The sequence below is a fragment of the Petromyzon marinus genome, chromosome 20 (assembly GCF_048934315.1).
Source record: "Petromyzon marinus isolate PM22_M1 ecotype Great Lakes invasive population chromosome 20, UKy_Petmar_22M1.pri1.0, whole genome shotgun sequence".
In the NCBI taxonomy this organism is placed as follows: Eukaryota; Metazoa; Chordata; class Hyperoartia; order Petromyzontiformes; family Petromyzontidae; genus Petromyzon; species Petromyzon marinus.
In genome coordinates, this window is record NC_133686.1 from 6,479,105 (window position 1) to 6,501,983 (window position 22,879).

Below are 22,879 nucleotides of genomic sequence, written 5' to 3' on the forward strand. Positions count from 1 at the left end.
TAAAGTGCTTACCCACAAAGACATGCACACAGACAGATCGGTCACGACGACAACCGCGTCTACGAGCATGCCATCTTCAGTGGCCAGGGGGGTTGATGGATCACGAGAAGATGGCGCCATTATACCGTGTGTATGCATAGCCCCTATTGTCAATCCACGCCTGCCTGGGTCGTGATGGCTAATTAACTATACTTCACCACTTTGGTCAATGCTGGTTGGTAACGACAGGGAGTAATAGACACGGGAGCATAGAAGCTACAGTACAACAATGTTTTTTTGCTACACTGCCCTCTGCTGCCCTCCACGTAACCACGCAACCACTTATGCATGGTGGTCACTCATCCGAGCACCCTCCAGGCTTAACCTTCTGATATCTGACGAGATCTCTAGGGTGATTTGGTCATGTAGCATCCATAATAATAATGACAAATATTTATCCAGCAACGCCTGAATCTAAGCACTCTTTTTTTTTTAGGAGAGTCCTGCATTGGGACGTTTCCGTTCGTGAGTGGTTTCACGTGCGAGGAAACGGAGCCCATAGAAAAACCTCACGTACACGAGGGGATAACACTCAACGCTGCCATCGCCTTGCCACAGCCGCGCAGTCCCACAGGAACACACCTGACTAAGCCCGGGTAGTTAACCTTGGGGCATTGAGATGACCTTGCACGGGGGGGGGGGGGGGTCGATAACCAAAACTAACAAGAAGAGACATTTTTTTCGAATTCGATATGAAAAAAAAACCCTTAATATTTTCAAAAGCCGCCATACAATGTGAATACGAGACAGTGGTCTGTAATAAATAACGTAGCACTTTCGCAGCTTGTTGCGGAGGTGCGCAGTTCGAATCCAGCAGCTGCCCTTATTAATACTGCGAGTTATTAACCGTGAAATTATGGGGGGGGCGTCTGTTTCCCGTGACGTTAATCGCAAGAGTCCAAATTTTGTGATGATCCCAAGTTGACGAAAACATAAAAAAAATACCCGCAAAATGACTCAATCTGGATATTTACATCGCAATGATTGCACTCTATTGCGAAAAACTTGGCAGGACCCTCTTGCAAAAGAGGCATGATACTCAGTGAGGCGTTCCTGGGTAAACAGGTGTAATAATAGTGATATGACTAATAACAAGGCCCACACCTGCTTCATTTTTGGGTTTCCACCAAATCTACAGGATTCATGTGATTTTTAGGCAAATTATGTTCACAATACGGATGACATTGAATTGTCATCGAGATAGCCTACCTGAGCCACCCATTGCTCCCTCCTCACTCCCACACAGTGTAGCAAGTAGGCATCTGAGTTCGATGCATTCCCCATCAAAGTCGTGAGGGTGTCTCTGGCGACTCGTGTCCCCACACCAACAACAATACTCAAACAATTACATTGGCCAAACACCCTAAGCAGCAGCTTTAATCGTGGAACGTTTGGCTAATTAATTTTCCGCTTGTTTTGTTTTCAGTGGTTAAAAAACGCACGGATACATGAAAACACAACTCTTACGAGAGGTACAAGATCACGTTTCGTTATTCCAAAAAGAGTAGGCCATGTGCGCCGCCACCATAACCCGCATTTCATATGAAAATTATTTAATTGGGGAGCAACAATTGCCTCTACTGCCTGAACAATGCGCATGTGCACGCCGGGGCTGCGTTTGCCGTGTGACTCACAGGCACAGCTCCCGCTGGAAGCCCCCTGCTATAATTAATATTAAGTGACGAATACCTCAATTGACTTGTAGTTGCTTTCAAAGTCAAGGGGAATGGGGGAGGTGTGTCCCGAATAAAACACAAACACGGATAGTGCTAAACGTGTGTAAAGTAGCCGTTGCAACGGAGACATTATTCGGTGGTAAAACACAAAGTATTGCTTACCTACGTAGTCATTGCGGTGAAAAATCATAGCACGCGCCGTCGATTTTTTTTGGTATTGTTTGGTAGCGTAATAAGTTAACTTGCCGACGTTTTTTTAAGGCCGCGTTGGTCACGGAGTCAAGTGACCCGCGATGAGCGAGGAGCTGACACAAATGAAACCAGCTTCAGGCCGCGAATGAGTAGGAGTGATCCTCAATCGGGACGATCCGTCCACAGGATAGCCGAGTAACCTGTACATCTCGTGTAATTCGCGTGTTGTTCCTCGACGGTAAAAAAGCGACACCGTTAGGTTAGTACGCACACAAATGCACATTTTTTTCCCCCACTCAACTCCGCATCTCAACACCGTGTTAGTTGACCACTTCGGGTGCTGCCTTGGCAGTCTCGGCTGCAGCATGGGGTTTGCGTTGCTTTCAAATGTAGCCGACCCTTCGCCGGTCTCATTGTCTCATTGCGTTTTCTGATGCAATGGCTTTTCTAGTCATTCGCAGATTTCAAATGTTGTTGTCTAAATTGCAGCAGCCGCCGATGATTAATTCAGCGACTGAGGCGTCGTAAATGCATGGTCTCAGTACGATTCGCTCTGTGATTGCATACAAAGAATATTAAAATTGTGTTTGCACTTATTTTATTCGATGTTTCCGTCCGTGAGAAATAAAATGTCGAGTTGAATGTAATGCGAAGAAGATGAGGCCCATTCGCTGTGGCGGGACGAGTGGGAAAAGTGATGCCCTTTCGTGCATAGATCAGGAGTTACTTGAAGGTAGCTCAGACGTAGCTCCATGATATCCCAACGAGTGCATTGCCCTGCGAGAGATCCGAACAGTTGGATTCCTTATGCCATGACGTGACGCCAATAGCGCAATTGGGATAACTTCAGAAACACAACAGTAATGTTTAACAATCTTAACGTTTTCAAATGTCATATTCTTAACGTTATTGTAGAGCAATATTTTTACGTCATTGCGTTGACACGTCAGAGTTTGCTGGAGTAATGCACTCAGCACAGGTCTCCCTTGAATATGGGACTCCTAGTGTCAATGAGTTCTTAAATGCTTACAAACACATGTTCATCATCATCATCAGCCATAGTCACTCCACTGCTGGATGAAGGCCTTCCCAAGCCGTCATTATCCCTCATGACCCTGCGATGTGACAGTCTATGCACCGAGCAGATGCGCAAGTGCTGAATTAGTCACGAAAAAAGATCGTTAAACGTATTAAATGGTGCCCGGAGGTGGCGTATGTATAGGCATGTGTCTTATGGCTGGAGGAGCGATCGATGATGTGCATGCCACCAGTAAACAATGCAATATCCAATAAAATCCCATCTCAATTATTGTTAGTATTACACTGTGCAACAAAAAAAAGTGTTCATGGGTAGTAAGTATTATTTCCTAATTGCTTATGCCTCACAAGTACAGAACATGGATATTATTCCCCACAAACTTTGCCTTTGTGACGAGGACAGTGATATTTGAAATGTACCTATTTTCAATGAGAAAACGTGGTGTGCATTTGTATCATTCCTTCACGTAAAATCTTGGTCACAAAAGCAACATTTTGTGGGGAATAATAATAATAGCCATTTTGTATATTTTTTAGGCATAAGCAATTAAAAAAATAACACTTTAGTACCCAGGAACAAAAAATTGTGTTACATCGTTTTATTATTATTATTGTTACTCAGAGCGCATAGAGCTGTGCTGGTCGGCAGGGGGCAGCGTTGCCACTCGATCGAGCAGGTCGTGGGTTCACAATACCAATACCTTCTCCCCAGCATTACTTTCATCAACACCACCATCACCGTCTATAGTCTGTCAAGACTCTCATATATTGGTGATCTCAAAAATACTCATTTTGAGGGGGGGGGGGGGGGGGGGTCGAAATCATATTTGGTCAAATTTGCATTGAGTGACTGTGTTTGCGAGAATGCACGTAAGAAATAAAATTGTAATGTATAATGACTTGTTAGTATCTCAGCTGATTGGAAAGTATATTGAGTTTATTGATAATATTGATGTAGTTTATATTTTAGTTTTTTTTTATCAGTTTACTATATGGTATTCATTATATAGTGTAGTGTATACCCACTTACGTTATGTTAATAGCTCAGCTTATTGGAGAATATATTGAGTGCATTGATTATATTGATGTAGTTTATATTTAGTTCTTTCACATCGGTTTATTGTATGATAGTTGGGTAGTTGCAGTTATTTAGCGTCAATATACTAAATGCCTCTGTTGATATGTAAACTCTGACTTTAACATAGCTACTTCCGTGACCAGTTACATGCTAATCCCTCACACTAACATCATGCTAATCTCCCAGTTACATGCTAATTTCTGACTTTAACATCCTGCTAATCTATCACATTAACACAGCTACTTCAATGCTAAATTATTCTGTTGATATGTAAACTCCTTTGTCAAGGCACTCTGCTCCTCCCACCCAGCTTAAAAGACGCTGCCAAGCTTAGCAGTGTTCATTGGCACGCTGTCTTTCCGACAGTTCTGTTTCTTCACCTGAGGAAGGCTACTTGTGTTGTGGGTGAAACGTCATGAGAATTTTATAATGTTTTATTTTCATTATTTTATTATTTCCCTTCTACGTGACTTTACCGAAAGAAATTTGAGGGCTCTTTGTTCCTCTCACACAGCTTAAAAGCCGTGATCTGAACGTGGCTCTCTCACTCCAGCGCTGTCCTACCAGACAGTCTCGCCCCCTTCACCTGATGAAGGCCGCTTGTGTTGTGGCCGAAACGTCGTGAGAATATTATTGTGTTATTTTATTTTATCAATTTATTATTTTATTCTCATTCTACGTGACTTTACCGAAATAACCAAAGAAGAGTAATAATACTATATGTAACGCGCACAATACAATATATTTCGACTTAAAACTTTCGTGACGGCAGGAATTCATATTCTTGGTTCTTTCGGTAAAGTCACGTAGATAGAAAATAAAAGAAAAATAAGAAATAATGGCTTCTGAAAAATATCTGTCTAGCTCAGTGGGCCTTCCACTGGTAAAATACAAAATAAAATAATTAGTTTAGATCGCCGCTCCAAGCAGCCGGCAGCCCGGAATCCTTCCTTCACGCACGGTCCCGTGATGCAACGATCCATCCAACCAGCACCTCCACGCGAGCTCAATTAATCGCTCCGTCTCCTCCGGGATTAACTTGGCTAACCACACCACTCCTCCGTTATATTTCCTCACCCACGGCTCCCGTCTCTTCTGGCGACGTGTCCTGCCCAAGTCCACTTAAGTTGTGCATTATTAAAATACACAACTATTCGTTAATTCGATAGGGCGCACGTGGTCTGGAATTGCGTTGAGACACAGAGATGGACTTTTACGAGGGAACGGACACTCAGAATCCACAGCAATCGGTCATAAAACCTACTTGCTCTACTTCCTCCTCGGAGCATTGGTGTACTTGTGGATGCAATGCTGGGTTGGTGTCCTTACGCTCACGCGGCATCTGTCTGTGATCCATCAACCATCGCCTTTAAGGCGCTGAATATCATCATCCTCATCATAATCTTCACGAGCCATGACCGATCCACCGCTGGATGAAACGGGTCTCGGCCAAACCGCTCGCCATCTCTGGCTGGATCGCGGACTGCGCGGAAGACAAAGCAAACGAATTCCTTTGTTTGGAACCTGCAGGTGAGAGAGCCCCAAATGAGATAAGTTATCTCCGCAGACTCGCCGAGATTTAATATCAGATAGCCGGTTATCTTCACTCCGCAATCACAAAACGCATTTGCATTTAAAATCGGGCGAGCGCGGAGCAGGAGGAGGCATTGCTGCTGCTGCTTACGATAGCGTCCGTGGAGCGTGTTGATAAAATTAAATAAATCCGTCGGAGCAATCAGTCACTGCGCGCCGCTCTACACAATGCATTATGTATGTGGTGGCGATGATACTGCTGCGTTAGCAGTGCTGCAACAAAGCGCAGATAGCAAATGGAAACAAAACGACAAAAAAACTTTAGCACGTTCGTCAACAAACACTGGCCTCAACATTAAATGCCGTGTCGTGTAATTGGCGAAGTTTCGGCCAACGGCCATTCATTCAATATGCACAGAGAGACCAGAAGAAGGTGGGTGGGTCTCTCCGAGTGGCAGCAGAGTGTGCCAGCAAGGAACGCGCACGATCATCTCGTCAGAGCTCTGAAGCTAAGCAGGAGTAGAGCCTGGACAGTTACCTGGATGGGTGATCGTCCAGGTAACGGGCAGCAGAGGGCAGTACAGCACAATCTATTGGTGGACTCTTCCCCGCCTTCACCAACCCGTACTGACCAGCGTGTTGAAGTATGGTCAAATATCCCCCTCCACCCCACGACCTACAGGGCGCGGGGAGGCCCTCATACAAGGGTCGATTGATAAAGGACCTCACACGTAACAAAACTAGTAATGAATTCCTCACCTTGCACTTTGAGGCCACGTGAAGTGTCGAAGGCTCTCTGACAGGAGGTCTCGGGACAGACACAGGTGCCATGGGTTGGCTGATTGAGATAAGGTAGTCGATGCACCAGCTGTACCCCCTAATGTGCAAACTACACACACACATATCTACATACACTCATATACAAATATACGATTGCACATTTAGCTGTCTGTTGAGACGAGCGCTGTTCCCGAGCTTCTATTAAGGCATCTATTGGTGTCATGCAGCATTGACAAGGAGTGTTAATTTGATCGACCCCGTTATGTTGAGAACGCATATGCTGATTAGAGAGTTAGCAGTAGGGCATATATAACAAACTCAACATGTTCTGAATAGCAAGCTTCAAGTTTCCAAGTGTATTTTTTTACCGGGTGATAACTCAAGAGACTTGGATGAGTCTCAATTGCAAGAGTGACCTGGGGAATTAGTCTGCCAGTAGGGGGGGGGGGGGCGATGTTTGCAGTAGCAGCTGGTGTATGAATAACTCCAAATGGAGTAATTTACGGGTAATTGGATAATTTGGCGAAATTTGGCCGCTGATGCCGGTACACAATGGGCTACTCTTGCGAGCGACGTCAGGATATGTTGTTCGGTCACGGAGAGTGTAGCACGCGGAATGTCGTATTATTTTGGTTGTTACACCCCCATAAATAATCAGGGCGGCCCACTGGATTCGAACCGTGAACCTCTGCAACAGGCGGCGAAAGTGCTACCGCTTGGCCCTGTCACCTCTCAATAACACTGCCTTAAAAGGAAACACAATATAACAAGCGACGTTTCGGGCAATTGTCCTTCAGAGCACATACTCTAACATGCGCTCTAACACTTGTTGGCGACGCTGCTTCACTCCACGCTTCTGTGCGCCGCGTTTCAGTTTCCTCCTTCAGTATTTTCTGCACGCCGGAGGAGAGCCCAGCGGTGCCTGGAGAAACCCCACGGCGTACGAGAAAAGACTACACTCAATCTCAGCAAACCCACTCGCTACACTGCCTCTCACTGCACTGCTGCGTCTCGCCCCTGCAGGTTTTCGAATCTCGGCACGCGAACGACTCGCATCCCACCGCGTGTTACCAAACAAACCCCGTGTCCGCAGACACTGCTCAACGTTAACGCGCGTGTCACTTCGTCTGGCAAATGCGGTGGTTGCCTTGCGTGTGCGAGACTTAGCCCTCCAAACTACACACACACACTCAGCCAAAGTGATTTCCCTAGTCAGGTGGGCATCAAGGCGGCGCATTTATCTCCCGTTTACAGCCTCGAGCCATCGGCGGAAATCCCACATCCCTTTTGGGCAGCGGTTCATAACCCGGGGGTGCACGCTGCGAGATGCCCTTTCTGGGGGTGCGAGACGTGGCCAGATTTGTTTTGTCGATACACTAATTAAGCACGGGCATGTAAGTACAATTACTTTGTTTAATAAAAACAACGTATTTATTAACGTGATGTACATGTTTTAACGATTGAAAACCAAAGGGGTGGAAGGCTGCAGTAAAGGTTAGGGCAATGCTTTTGACCCCGCAGGGTTGATGGACTGAGTCAAGCCTCCCCCCCCATCACAATAAGGTGAACAATAAATACTGTACATGAACGCGGCATACTTGAATTTGATTTATAGCAAGGTGAGAGTCCATACGGACAAAAGTATCTCATGAAAGCGAGGCGTGAGTTGCAAAGAAATAAAAACACAGTAAATTATATATTTTATATCCGAGTTCAGATACCCAAACAACACGATGGTTAAAAAGATGATGGTGCTTAAGAACAAGAATGGAATGGCAGCTTAGAAATGGAAGGTGCGCGGGAGGACATCGTCAACCGAGAGAGATGGAGTGATGAAATCAGCTGGGGCGCAGTAGCTGCTGGGTGAATGACTACGTTGCATGGATTGCGAGGGTAGGCCTTCATCCAGCAGTGGATTACCACGGCTTACAATGATGATGATGTGTAAACAAGTACAGCATGATTTAACTATTTATTTATTTCGCTCGTTTACTCACGAACTCGTCGCAGAGTCCCATGGCTCTTGTTCAGGAGGATCTTGCCAAGTTTTCGCAAGAGGGGGCGATGATTGCTGTGTACAGAATAATCCCAACTAAGTCTTTTTTTTCATAATTGCCAAATGTGAGCCATGATGTTTAAAGCGCGGTATTCGTTCGCAAAAATAAACATAAGGAATACGTGTAAGGATACACATGAAACAACTTTACATTTGTAAAAAAAACGCCTTTTGTGTTAATGTATGATGGTTGAGAATTATGGACAAAATCTGTGACAAAGTACAAAAAGAATCTACACATTCGTCAATCGTATAGGAGCACTACCACGAAGAAGGGACATTTCCCGAAACGTCGCCTCTTATATTATTCCCCCCTTCATTTTAAGTGCGATTGAACGTGTGGTTTGTTACCTTGTTGTGCAGTGTCACCAAATAATGTCTTAAATTTTCTGACGGAGGTTATGGGCATTGTGAGACGGCCTGTGTCGCCACACGGAAGGAAAGGGGCGGCAGATAGCGTGGTGGGGGAGGGTTTGGATTGGGAGCGAGGAGAGGGGGTAGACCATGGCCTCTGTTTCAAAACAAACAAGCAATTAGTGGCAATCAACTCCGCACCGCTCACAGCCAGCAGGAGCCGCCGCTGACTCGCTCACCTATGCCTCCCATTTGCGTCTCGAAGCGTATTCATTTTAAAAATAATTATTATATTCCGCTAGTTTACCCAGGAAAGCCTCACTGAGCTTCATGCCAAGTGTGTTTTTTTAGCTTGCAATGATGTATATTTTTTTAATTTGCGGGTAATATTACTAATTTTGAAAAGTTTAGACCATGACGCCTATGACTCGCAATGAACAACACTCTCGCGGATTACGTCACTGCATCTTTAATGTCCACCGTAACCACACTCGCAGCAGTGTTAAACAGGGCGGCCTGCTGGATTCGAACCACCGTGAAACATTTGCAAGGCCGCCGCGTCACCGCCACCCCCCACCGCTCCCCCCTGCCCCTGCTGTCGCTGCGGCCACTGCGGTGAAACTCTTAATGGCGAGAATTCCCTAATCTCACAATCAGAAAACGCGTGCGCGCGCGCGATAGGAACGAACTTTCGATGCCAGGCGACAGTTTGTGTGCCTGGTTACTCTCGCATGTAAATCACAAAGTTTGATGCTAAGCTGTCGATTCGTTGCGATAGCATCACCCTTGCAGTTGCATTTGACTCGTGCGTGCGTGTCTGTTTACATATTAATGCAATAGTCACCCTCTGTCTGATGCTTCTTTAACTTTAGTTTGTGCAATTGTACTAAGATCGGTCTAAAACAGTGTTCTTCACTAATTTTCAGAGGGAGCCACTTTCGCCCATAAGACATCATCAGCGTGAGGACCGCCACACATTTGAAACTATTGGGGTTTGACAGCACGATGATGATTTGGGGTGAGTTGGCTAGTATGGCTAGAGGTAGGGCTAGCATACTCGTGGCTGACTGGTGAATTGGCTACGGTTTGGGTCAGGAGTGGTGGGTTTATTGGTAACGGGTACGACTCGTGTTCGGTTGGAGAGCGTTCCCTAGCTCCAAACTCTTTCCTGCGCCATCCACTTGTTATTTCATATTTATGGTGGTAACAGCTTCTCACCCAGGAATTCAGCTTCGCAATAGAATCTCGGGAGCACGTGATATGTTGATGAGGCTCATCTTTCCTCGATTTTTTTTTACTGTCCACCCAATTTGCATTGTAATTGTGCTATCGGTGTCATTTCCCGGGACGACTGAGCGTATATCCGTCACTCTGCAGCTAGCAGTTCACCACCCAGCGTCAGAGAATGGTCTCGGAATAGCTACTTCTGAAGCAAGCTCAGTACGCCTCTTCATTCGTGTTCATTGTTCTGCAAAAAGTATTCGTCTCAAAGCTGTAATTTTGCCAAATTAAGTAAAAAAACAACAAATCTGTCTGATGTAACCTCCGCACCTCCGCGTAGCGTCGTTGGCTACGTACTGTGCAAAATAAGTTCAGCATACATAACGCTGTTTGTGCAGTTACTCGTTGGCCAAGCTAAGACCGTCAACTAGCTACACCTGAGACCCCGGTTTAATCAACGGCTGTCTTGCCCGGATTCGAACCCAGGCTGTTGGAGGTTCCAGCTTCGTGTCTTCCATCCCCGAGCCACCCCGGTGGTCTCCCCCCCCCCACCCCCTCGTCCTCCTCCTGCGCGTGGATAGACATCGCATCGCGTGACGCCACTTGGAGCTGACGGCGAATTCCGCCTGAAACCTCGCGGATAAAGCCCCTTGAGATGAAAGACCCGTAATGGAGGTCTCAATGGCTACTTCATGGTTCCACGTGCTATCTTTGTGTGGGCGCGTGCGTGCGTGCGCGTGGATGAGCTATCACGCAAGAAGAGCATTGCGCAACAATCACCCGCCGTGTTTACTCTCGCGAGTGGGGAAATGAAAGGCGGGTCACGTCGATTCTGAGAATAGCGGCACATCGCGAGCGGGAGAGTGGCGAGGCGGAGTTTGTTGTTCACTTACCTGGAGGGACATTGGACCATCATCGACCCAGAACAGCAATGGGGGTGGGTGGGTTTGCTCAAATAATCAGGAGCGTCTATCAAAAGAACTCGCCCCTACTTGGGAATTGATACAGTGGTGGGACTCTGTGGGGGTGGAGGGAGGTGTCTGCACCCCTGTCAGTGAGCGTCTATCTGTGGTGCAGGCGATTGATCTTTTTCACTTTTAAACAGTTTTTTTTATTATTTTAGCAGGCAAGGCCCACACTGAGCTATGTAGCTCTTTTTTTCAGAAGCGACCTGGCTATCACAAATTATTGCTCAATGAAGTGGCTTGTCACGTCGGAAATGTATAGCAGCCAAATACTCGAAACGCATGAATCCAAACGTGAAGGGAAAAACCGGAGGACCCGAGAAAAATCCACGCGACCACGGTGGAGAACATTCAAACTCCGAATATATACAGCATGCGTCATGGTCGGGATCGAACCCACGACCTTCTGTATACCAGGCGAGGTAGTTAGCATCTCCTAGCCACCGTGATGATGATGAGAGACACACAAACTCTAAATATACAGCAGCAGCAGGCGTCATGGTCGGGATCGAACCCACGACCTTCTGTATACCAGGCGAGGTAGTTAACATTACGATTGCTCTGCATCACATGGCAGCCAACGGACGGAACCTGCGCATGTTAATGTCATCTTTTAATCTGTCGAGCATTGTAAGGGATGATGCCCGACAATGAAGAAGAACGACGGAGCAGCAGCCAAACAATTGAACGCGTCCTATAGTACGTCCACCGAGGAGATGGAGCGAGGAAATTAGCTCGTGTGCAGGTGTTGGGTGGATTTCTACATTGCTGGATCGAGAGAGGGGGCGACGGCTTGTGGGAGGCATTCATCCAACAGCTGATTGACCGTGGCTACTGGTGATGATGGTGATGTCCCAACGCTAGTGCTATTCATACAGAACACGGTATTTGAATGCCATTCCATATGAATCGCAAGAACGTTCATTCTAATAATAAAAAAAAAAGTTACGTTGAAGTTTAAATCAAGTGTGCTTCTGAATATTCCACCTCTTGATGACTCAAGCCAGCTCATATGCAGACGCTGGGTGGATCGCTAAATCACGGAGGGTTTAGGGAGGCTGTTGATGATTATGTGGATAAACAAAAGCATCTACAATGTGTCGGATACCCCCGTATCAGGGCACGTGAGAAGTGCACCACCTAGCTGGATAAGAGACAGAAGCCGTGATCTAACACAGGGTGACTGCTGCACTGATCACCGTGAGTTCCGAATGGGACATATCACCTACAAATTGACGCCAAGCGCGGCGCAATTGCGATCCAATTTGGAAAACAAATTGTTACAAGTAAAAACAAATTTCTAACAGTTTACACTGAAGCTGCACAGCTTGTACCAGTTAAAACACCGCACCGAGTCGCCTTGTCAAGCAGGTTACGCCACATCTGTGCCTTGGAGGTGATTGATACTGATAGGAAACGTAGTGGACTGGAAGCCCAACCGGGATTAATTCACAGGAGGCAGGGGATTGTGTATGTCTGTGGATGTCTGTCCACGTGGGAGGGGTGGGGCTGGGTGAGGAGGGGCTGGGTGGGGAGGGGAGGGTGGGGAGGGGCTGGGTGGGGAGGGTGGGGCTGGGTGGGGAGGGTGGGGCTGGGTGGGGGGGTGGGAGGGGTGGGGCTGGGTGGGGTGAGGCTGGGTGGGGAGGGGCTGGTCACCCCGTGGTGCCCTTATTCACCCCGTGGTGCCCTTATAAAGCTCAACGTTTAACCTACTCACGCCGGCTTGTGCCCACCCTCACAGTCGGGCATATTTGCGGAATACACCACGCCGCCATTGACCCTGGCCATTGACCGAGCAACCCAACGTTCCTACCAGCTCCCTCCGCAGGAATGTGTTTTAATTTGCTCTGATGAGTTCTGCTGCTCCAGTTGAAGCCGCTCTAGTTGGGACCACGCCGCTTCAGTCCATCGCGACCACCACGAAGCCACGGGTCTTCTTGCACGTGACTTTGCATAGCAGCGCACAAGTCCACGCCCACGTGTGTATGTAACATGTACTGTATAAACGTCTTTCGCACCGTATGTAGCCAACCGCGATATTCGGAGGTGCGGGAACAAAAATCGGAAGTGCAGGTCTCATAGCCCAAGTATGGGCTGGGTGGGAAGCTCCATGGGTGGTGGTCTCCCATTGCCTCCGCTGAATTTTACCGAGGTTCACAGCGACTCTCAACGCGGTCCACGGTCCGATCAACATTTTCCACAATCGCATTCCGCCGGGAATTTTCTCCGATTCCCCCCCACTTGAACATACAACAAAAAAATCCGGCCACATCGGCCACGGGTGACCCGGATTGGCAACACCGCCGTACTGGCATTCATAAATTTCCCCTTTAACAGCACTTGCCCCCAACAGTCTGGTGAAGGCTATGCGGGGAATGCTTTATCTTTGTGCTGCCACAAGGGCTAGAGCAGTGGGGGTGGGGGGGTTCGCTCCCCCTCCCACGTGGAGCAAGAGGCTGGTAAACGCCGCGTGCACTTTTACACTGCGACCCGAATCCCACGGATAAATGTGCCCCGCATAATATTCGGGCACTTCGAAAATCGCGTCAATTTATCTCGAAACCGAATTGCATCCGCGTCTTCGCCCTGCTGCCGTGGGCCGACTCGACTGACGGAATGGATTGGTACGGGCAGCGGCGATGCCTCGCGAGTCTAATGAGAAGTAACACGGCTTATGTGGGACACGTCATTAAGGTTCAGCTGAAAGACTGATGGAGTTGACCCCCCCCCCCCCAAGGAAAACTCTAATGGATGAGAGGAGGAAAACAAATCATGCGACACACAACAACAGCCCCCATTCGCAACTAAGTGGCCGTGGCGTCAACACGACGCTTGTGCCAGGCTAGGTGCGCTTTGCGGCTATCACGCGAAGTGTGGAAGTCTCGCTGGCAGCAGGGTTGACTGATTTAGGTGAATAACCATTGCACCACCTGTGCTCCCACTGTGCCAACACGCTGCATTTTATCTCCCCGGCGCTCCGCAAATTGTTGTGAGCGTCGCTCCTCCACCCTCCGTGGTTGTTGGAGGGCGACTGCTTCCAGCTGCCCAGTTGCGTCCTTCACGACCCTCCATCACAAAAGTCAATCTTGACACCTCCAGTACCAGCCAGTCCACTCAGCTCCATATCCTGTCCATGCAATGTCACTCACTCACAAGTCAGTCCATCTCTTCTCTAGCCCGTGCCGTGCCCGTTTAGTCTCCTGTATCCGGTCAAACAGAAGCTGTTAAGGCATGCGGTAGCCGGGTATCGGGGCTACGTGACCCAGCCAACGCAGCCTTGATTGCCGGAGGAGCTCCACGATGGGACTGTGTCCATATCTTCAACGGATCTGTGAGCTCCTCACACGATTCCCAACAAGCACGCACATAAATGCAGCCAAGAGCAAATATTCCACGGAGAGCCTTTGCCAGGCTGTTAGGGAAAGTGTAGTGAGTGAGCACCGATTGAAGGCCGTCACGACACACGAGGGTGGATGGGCAGGAACACGCCCGGCTACCTTTGTTTGCCCAGTGCTGATGTTTTACACACCATAAGAGGTATTCATTTAAGGCTGAGTCGATCTATTGGAGGCCCATGACCTGTTCAGATAATCGTCAGTGGTGTTGGCCGTGAGCGGGAATTGAACTCGGGGTCGCCGGGTTCGTAACTGTGAAAAAAGAGCTTTAGAGCTCATCGGATTCCTCCAATATGAACAAATATATGTTCTGATTCAGATTCTGTGACGATAGCGCGCTAACCGTTGCGCCACCGCTCCCCACATCCAAACAAAGACACTCGCAGGGCACGGCGACTCGAGGGGGAGGGGAGAAGGAGAGGCGCGCATGAGGATGAGGATGTGAGGCGCATTACACGCTTAGCCCCCCACAAATCGCAACATACTCGTCAGTCGATAGCACTGCCCTAGATTTTAGAAACAAACATATATATAAAATAGGCGGCGTTCGGGTCAATTTTAATTGTTATTAATTACGACTTGTTAACCCCGGAAAGCCTCACTGAGTCTGAAGACTATTTTTCAGGAGGGTCCTGCCAAGTAGTCGCAATGGCTCTCCTCCATAGCTGAGAGATTATTGTTTTTTTTCCACGTTCCTTTAAGGCAGGACGTGTTATTGACGAATGTTTTGAGTATTTGTATTTGTGTACCACTGGCAACGAAGTGGGGGCCATCCATTGAGTACGTACGCATGGAGGGGGGAGGGGGGGTTAACCCAAATGCGTAGCTTGCGTATGGGGGGGGTCTACTGACAATGTACGTATAGGAAACGTGGGGGGGGGGTGAAGCCTCGATAATAATAATTTGTCTACATTGGCCTTCAAATGAGTTAGTCCGGCGGTGGACTGTTTGCTTTAACACGTTAATATTATGAATCATTGATTGTTTCTGCGTGGATTAAATATCGGCCGTTCTATAGGATTTGGGGGGGGGCGTCAGGCGCACGTACGCAGGTGGTGGGGGGGGGGGGGTAAAAAGTCCGCGTGCGTACAGGGAGGTGGGAGAGGGGTCAAGTTTTGACAGATTTTTGCGTACCTACTAAATCGATGGCCCCGTAACACAAAAAACAACGATTTAAACATTTTAATATTAAATCCCTCAATGCAGTCCCGGCCCGGTATGGTCACGGGAGCAAGGATGAAACGGGGCTGCACACACATTAACAACCACCATAGTAGCTTTCCTTTAAAGGCAAAATCGTTTCTATTTTTTATTCCAAATTGAACTCAAATTGTGCTATATTATGAGCCAAAGACATTTCGCATTTGGAACTCTCTCAGAAAGCAGTGGCGCATTGCTACACGGTAAGAGAGAATGGCCCAAGGAAGGTGATTTCACATAACTTATTCTGAGGTTCCTTCAACTCTATATGCCTGAGCGAATAGTGTTCATTTGAATGCCAATTGTATCGATTGCATTCTCAGCTGGCAAACGCCGTATGTCAGTGCCATACCAATTGTAAAATATATGTTTAATGTTTTATGCATGCGGGTCGCTCATCAATCCAAGCACTATCCAGGCTCATTTCTGCTCATGTTTCGAGGACCCGACGAGATTGGGCGCATCATTCCGAGCTATGTGGATATGTTGACTGTCTGTCTATGCGAAACCTGAGTGTTTGGGCTCATAAAAATATATAACACGACCACTGTCATCCCCAGACACCCTGCCTCGAGTTATACCCCACGTGAAAGGTGATTTCTAGACAGCACGTGGCGCGTTTGGTTGACTTCATTTTGTTTAACGAGGTGAGAATTCATAAGTTCAGGATGTGTCTCATGGTTCCCGCCATCCACCCGTCATGCCTTGCATCACCGCACTACGTGTGCAGTGCACAGCAGCCTTGTCCAGACCACCAACTCAAAAGAGTTCACACTGTGGCCGTATTTGGATGCCACGGAGCAGGACATTGAGACACCTGGGTAAGGGATTCTCATCCGTGCACGGAATTATAACCTGAAGCAGAAGATTAGTGCTGGACAACCAGCGGCGGAGCCAGGGGGGGTGACAGGGGTGACATTCTGAGTATAAGTGTACGACACTCGGTCTGGCGGACTCCGTGCAACTGCATTGTCAGAGTGTGTCGCCAACCGATGGCGTCTAGTTCAACAGCCTGACTCTCTAATCATTCTTGAAATTAAAATTTGTTGAATGTCACCCCGGCCTGAAATCCTGGCTCCGCCCCTGCTAGATACAGTCAGGTTTGCAATGTGATGAGTAACTTTGATACTTCCCTGTGTAGAGATAGTTCAATGTTAATATGCATTTTTTTGTCCGATTACTGCTGTGTGGCATTATCTTTGTGTGGTCTGTGACTGTTTTGTTGCTGTTTTTGCTAACTTGCCTAAGACTGATATATCGGACTGATATAACTTATTTATTGTGTCTTGACTTAAGGCTTTCGTGACTGCAGGAATTCATCTGATGACGATTGCTTGTGTTGCGATCGAAACGTCGAGATATATTTTTTATTTTTTCTTCTATCTACGTGGCTTTACCAAAATACCCAAAGAATATTATTTATTATGTATTTATATTTAGTGACTTGCTTCCCTATTTTGCGCTCATATTGTGTTTTCGTATTGTTTGCTGTTGTAACTTGCTGACCCGCCCTTACTGGACATCTGTGAAAAAGAGCTTCATAGCTTCTCAGATTCCTCCAGCGGTCTATAAATAAAGATGCTGACTGTGATCAGCGTCGTATATCCATCGTTGCTCACCGCTTGCCACCGTGCTCCTCGCTGGATTTCTGTGGAGGAACCCTCACTGGTCAAAGGCCGGGAAGAAATTTCCGGCACTGCATGAGGGCGACACAATTCCAATCACAACACCGCCCTATCTTAAGGACTGCATAGCAAAAAAAAACTCACCACCAATTTTGGCACTTTCGCCAGCCACTCGCAGGCGGCGAGAGGACGTCCACCAGGGGGCGGTCTGGAGGGTCATTTTGGCCTCGTCGTCCAAGCTTGGCGAGACGTCTTGGAATCAGTGGGGGTTTAACCCACACTCTGCCCCCATTGGGAGGGCACGTGCCTCCCCAATGATCCGATCGAAATCCCTCAGTTAGATCGGATAATTGGGGTTTATTACTAATAAATCGGCATGTTGCGACCCCCCTACCACTGTGTAGCATATTATTATGTGCCAGGGACTCTATGAGATGATAGGACAATAGTCCATAATTGGCAATAAGTAACGGAAAAGCAGTTATAAGTGACTCAGAATTGTGCGCAGTTGCGTATAGAGTCCACGACTTCCCTGAAGGCATCAACACCTTCAGCGAGCGCGATGCCGATCACACAACGCGGTTCCAATTCGACCCTCGATCGACGGCTGCGTCATCGCCGCGCACGCGTCCAATAAAAAGCAAGGGACAAGTCCTTACTAACAACTCCTTACTTACTAACTCCTTACTAACAACTCTTACTAACAACTCCTTGCTTACTAACAACTCCTTACTAAAAAACTCCTAACAACTCTTATTAACAACTCCTTACTTACTAACAACTCCTTACTTACTAACAACTCCTTACTAACAACTCCTTACTTACCAACAAGTCCTTACTTACTAACAACTCATTACTAACAACTCCTTACTTACTAACAAGTCCTTACTAACAACTCCTTACTTACTAACAACTCCTTACTTACAACTCCTTACTTACTAACAAGTCCTTACTAACAACTCCTTACTTACTAACAACTCATTACTAACAACTCCTTACTTACTAACAACTCCTTACTTACTGACAACTCCTTACTTACTGACAACTCCTTACTCACTAACAACTCTTTACTCACTAACAACTCCTTACTTACTGACAACTCCTTACTTACTAACAACTCCTTACTTACTAACAACTCCTTACAACTCTTTACTTACTAACAACTCCTTACTCACTAACAAGTCCTTACTCACTAACAACTCCTTACTCACTAACAACTCCTTACTTACTGACAACTCCTTACTTACTAACAACTCCTTACTTACTAACAACTCCTTACAACTCTTTACTTACTAACAACTCCTTACTCACTAACAAGTCCTTACTTACTAACAACTCCTTACAACTCCTTACTCAGTAACAACTCTTTACTTTCTAACAACTCCTTACTTACTAACAACTCCTTACTCACTAACAACTCCTTACTTACTCACAACTCCTTGCTTACTAACAACTCCTTACTAACAACTCCTTACTTACTAACAACTCCTTACTAACAACTCATTACTCACTAACAACTCCTTACTTACTAACAACTCCTTCCCTACTAACAACTCCTTACTAACAACTCCTTACTTACTAAAAAGTCCTTATTAACAACTCCTTACTCACTAACAACTCCTTACTTACCAACAAGTCCTTACTTACTAACAACTCCTTACAACTCTTTACTTACTAACAACTCCTTACTTACTAACAACTCCTTACTCACTAACAACTTTTTACTTACTAAAAACCCCTTACTTACTAACAACTCCTTACTTACTAACAACTCCTTACAACTCTTTACTTACTAACAACTCCTTACTTACTAACAACTCCTTACAACGCTTTACTTACTAACAACTCCTTACTTACTAACAACTCCTCTATCATTTTTCATTGCTGGAGGGGTTGCCCCCCCCCCCAATCCTGGCTCTGCCATTGCCCCCCACGGTACGCCTACCCGACTCACTGTGGTGTAACCGTGGTGTAGCGTGGACGGAAGCCTGGGGGGGTGAGGGGTGAGATGTAAGAATCTTGCCCATTGACCCTCCACTACCCTGCCCATCTCACTGCTACTGCCCTACAAGCCGGGGGACTCCCCGCCCGATGCAGGGGGCTGCCCGTCCATAGAGGCGCACCTCGGCGGCCAAGTTAAATGGGGCGCCAAATTCGGTGGGGGGGAGGGAACGAATAAAAATAAAAAGAAATACGAGTAAAATAACGAAGATGTCATCGTTTCAATTCACACAGGGAATATGAACTATGATGCATTTTCTCAATATCTTTTTAAAATAATGTTTTGGTTGGACAGAAGGACGGACAAATCCTAATAATCATGCCTCTAGTTTAAAAAAAAACCGCTTATAATAACATTCAACGTAAAATATGGGGCAAGATGTTTACCAAAAAACCCTCAGCCTTGATCTGCTCTTGGGCGCCGATTGTGTGGTTCGCCCTCGGGCGCCAGTTGCCGGCAGCGGCTCGTCAAGTGCCAACCCTGCCCGCATGTTAAACACATCCCGTTCTTACCCGCCCCTACTGGACATCTGTCAACAAGAGCTTTACAGCTCATCGGATTTCGCCGTTATAAATACACATTCTGATTCCCCCCTTTCCTCCCCTCTTTCCCTTTTACCTCCTCATACAAAGTCACCCCTCCCTCCCACTATGTTACAAAAATAACAATGGTCGACCGGCACGATTCTCCCATGTAAATGAGACAATATCTCTGGGCCCCCCTCTTCCCCGGTCGTCTGCCCCCCCCCACCCCTCCGCTCCATCTCATCAACCAGGACGTGTCGGAGACATACGTGAGGCTTTCCGGGGTTAACAAGTCGTAAATAATAATTAAAATTGACTGGAACGCCGACTGTTAATAAATATTTTTCTCAAATTTAGGGCAGTGCTATTGACTAACGAATGTTTTTGTTTTGTTACTGCCCAACGTTCCGCAGCGAGGCCTTTGTTATTGTGTACAGCAAAAATGTAAACAAATAAATGTTTTTTTTTACAAAAATCTTGCCCGTTGTTTCAGCTGATCGTCGACCTCTGGATTTGAATTCCAGCGTGCTGAACACATCTCTGGGAACAATGGCGATAGATTATTAGAATGCTTACACGAGTGAGTTTATTCTTGACAGAAACATCGCTCGGGTAAAGAACGGAACACGTCAAAAGAGCACATCCACCGAGAGAGATGGAGCGACGGAATCCGATCGAAATCCACCCGGCAGGCGCTGCGTGGATTGTTTATATCGCAGGATCGTGAGCGGTGGCGGCGTCGTGACGGAGGCCTTCATCCAGCAGTGGATTGACCCTGGCTGTTGCTCTTGCTGCTGCTGCTGCTGATGACGACGACGATTCTTGAAAAGGCTGGGATTGCGTTCCCCGTTGTCATGGTCATTGCCCTCGTTATTTTTTTACACCCCAGTCTCAAAATACCCCAAGCACGCGCTCCTGAGAAACGGGAGCACTTAGGTGGCCCGCGAGCACGCGCGCGTCTTTGTGTGTCGGTGCCCGTGTCAGTGTTCACGTGTCAGTGTTCACGTGTCAGTGTTCACGTGTCGGTGTTCACGTGTCAGTGTTCACGTGTCGGTGTTCACGTGTCGGTGTTTACGTGTCGGTGTTCACGTGTCAGTGTTCACGTGTCAGTGTTTACGTGTCGGTGTTCACGTGACAGTGTTCACGTGTCAGTGTTCACGTGACAGTGTTCACGTGTCAGTGCGTGTGTCAGTGTTCACGTGTCAGTGTTCACGTGTCAGTGTTCACGTGACAGTGTTCACGTGTCAGTGCGTGTGTCAGTGTTCACGTGTCAGTGCGCGTGTCAGTGTGCACGTGTCAGTGTTCACGTGTCAGTGTTCACGTGTCAGTGCGCGTGTCAGTGTTCACGTGTCAGTGTTCACGTGTCAGTGTTCACGTGACAGTGTTCACGTGCCAGTGTTCACGTGTCAGTGTTTACGTGTCAGTGCGCGTGTCAGTGTTCACGTGACAGTGCGCGTGTCAGTGTTCACGTGTGAGTGTTCATGTGTCAGTGTTCACGTGTGAGTGTTCATGTGTCAGTGTTCACGTGTCAGTGTTTACGTGTCAGTGTTCACGTGTCAGTGTTCACGTGTCGGTGTTCACGTGTCAGTGTTCACGTGTCAGTGTTCACGTGTCAGTGCGCGTGTCAGTGTTCACGTGACAGTGTTCACGTGACAGTGTTCACGTGCCAGTGTTCACGTGTCAGTGTTTACGTGTCAGTGCGCGTGTCAGTGTTCACGTGACAGTGCGCGTGTCAGTGTTCACGTGTGAGTGTTCATGTGTCAGTGTTCACGTGACAGTGTTCACGTGTCAGTGCGTGTGTCAGTGTTCACGTGTCAGTGCGCGTGTCAGTGTGCACGTGTCAGTGTTCACGTGTCAGTGTTCACGTGTCAGTGCGCGTGTCAGTGTTCACGTGTCAGTGTTCACGTGTCAGTGTTCACGTGACAGTGTTCACGTGCCAGTGTTCACGTGTCAGTGTTTACGTGTCAGTGCGCGTGTCAGTGTTCACGTGACAGTGCGCGTGTCAGTGTTCACGTGTGAGTGTTCATGTGTCAGTGTTCACGTGTGAGTGTTCATGTGTCAGTGTTCACGTGTCAGTGTTTACGTGTCAGTGTTCACGTGTCAGTGTTCACGTGTCGGTGTTCACGTGTCAGTGTTCACGTGTCAGTGTTCACGTGTCAGTGCGCGTGTCAGTGTTCACGTGACAGTGTTCACGTGACAGTGTTCACGTGCCAGTGTTCACGTGTCAGTGTTTACGTGTCAGTGCGCGTGTCAGTGTTCACGTGACAGTGCGCGTGTCAGTGTTCACGTGTGAGTGTTCATGTGTCAGTGTTCACGTGTCAGTGTTCACGTGACAGTGTTCACGTGTCAGTGTTCACGTGTCGGCGCGCGTGTCAGTGTTCACGTGTCAGTGTTCACGTGTCAGTGTTCACGTGTCAATGCGCGTGTCAGTGTTCACGTGTCAGTGTTCACGTGTCAGTGTTCACGTGTCAGTGCGCGTGTCAGTGTTCACGTGTCAGAGTTCACGTGTCAGTGCGCGTGTCAGTGTTCACGTGTCAGTGTTCACGTGTCAGTGTTCACGTGTCAGTGCGCGTGTCAGTGCTCACGTGTCAGAGTTCACGTGTCAGTGCGCGTGTCAGTGTGGACGTGTCAGTGTTCACGTGTCAGTGCGCGTGTCAGTGTTCACGTGACAGTGTTCACGTGACAGTGTTCACGTGCCAGTGTTCACGTGTCAGTGTTTACGTGTCAGTGCGCGTGTCAGTGTTCACGTGACAGTGCGCGTGTCAGTGTTCACGTGTCAGTGTTCACGTGTCAGTGTTCACGTGTCAGTGCGCGTGTCAGTGTTCACGTGTCAGTGTTCATGTGACAGTGCGCGTGTCAGTGTTCACGTGACAGTGTTCACGTGACTGTGCGTGTGTCAGTGTTCACGTGTCAGTGTTCACGTGTCAGTGTTCACGTGACAGTGCGCGTGTCAGTGTTCACGTGTCAGTGTTCACGTGACAGTGCGCGTGTCAGTGTTCACGTGTCAGTGCGCGTGTCAGTGTTCACGTGTCAGTGTTCACGTGTCAGTGTTCACGTGTCAGTGCGTGTGTCAGTGTTCACGTGTCAGTGTTCACGTGTCAGTGTTCACGTGTCAGTGCGTGTGACAGTGTTCACGTGTCAGTGTTCACGTGTCAGTGTTCACGTGTCGGTGCGTGTGTCAATGTTCACGTTGCCACAACA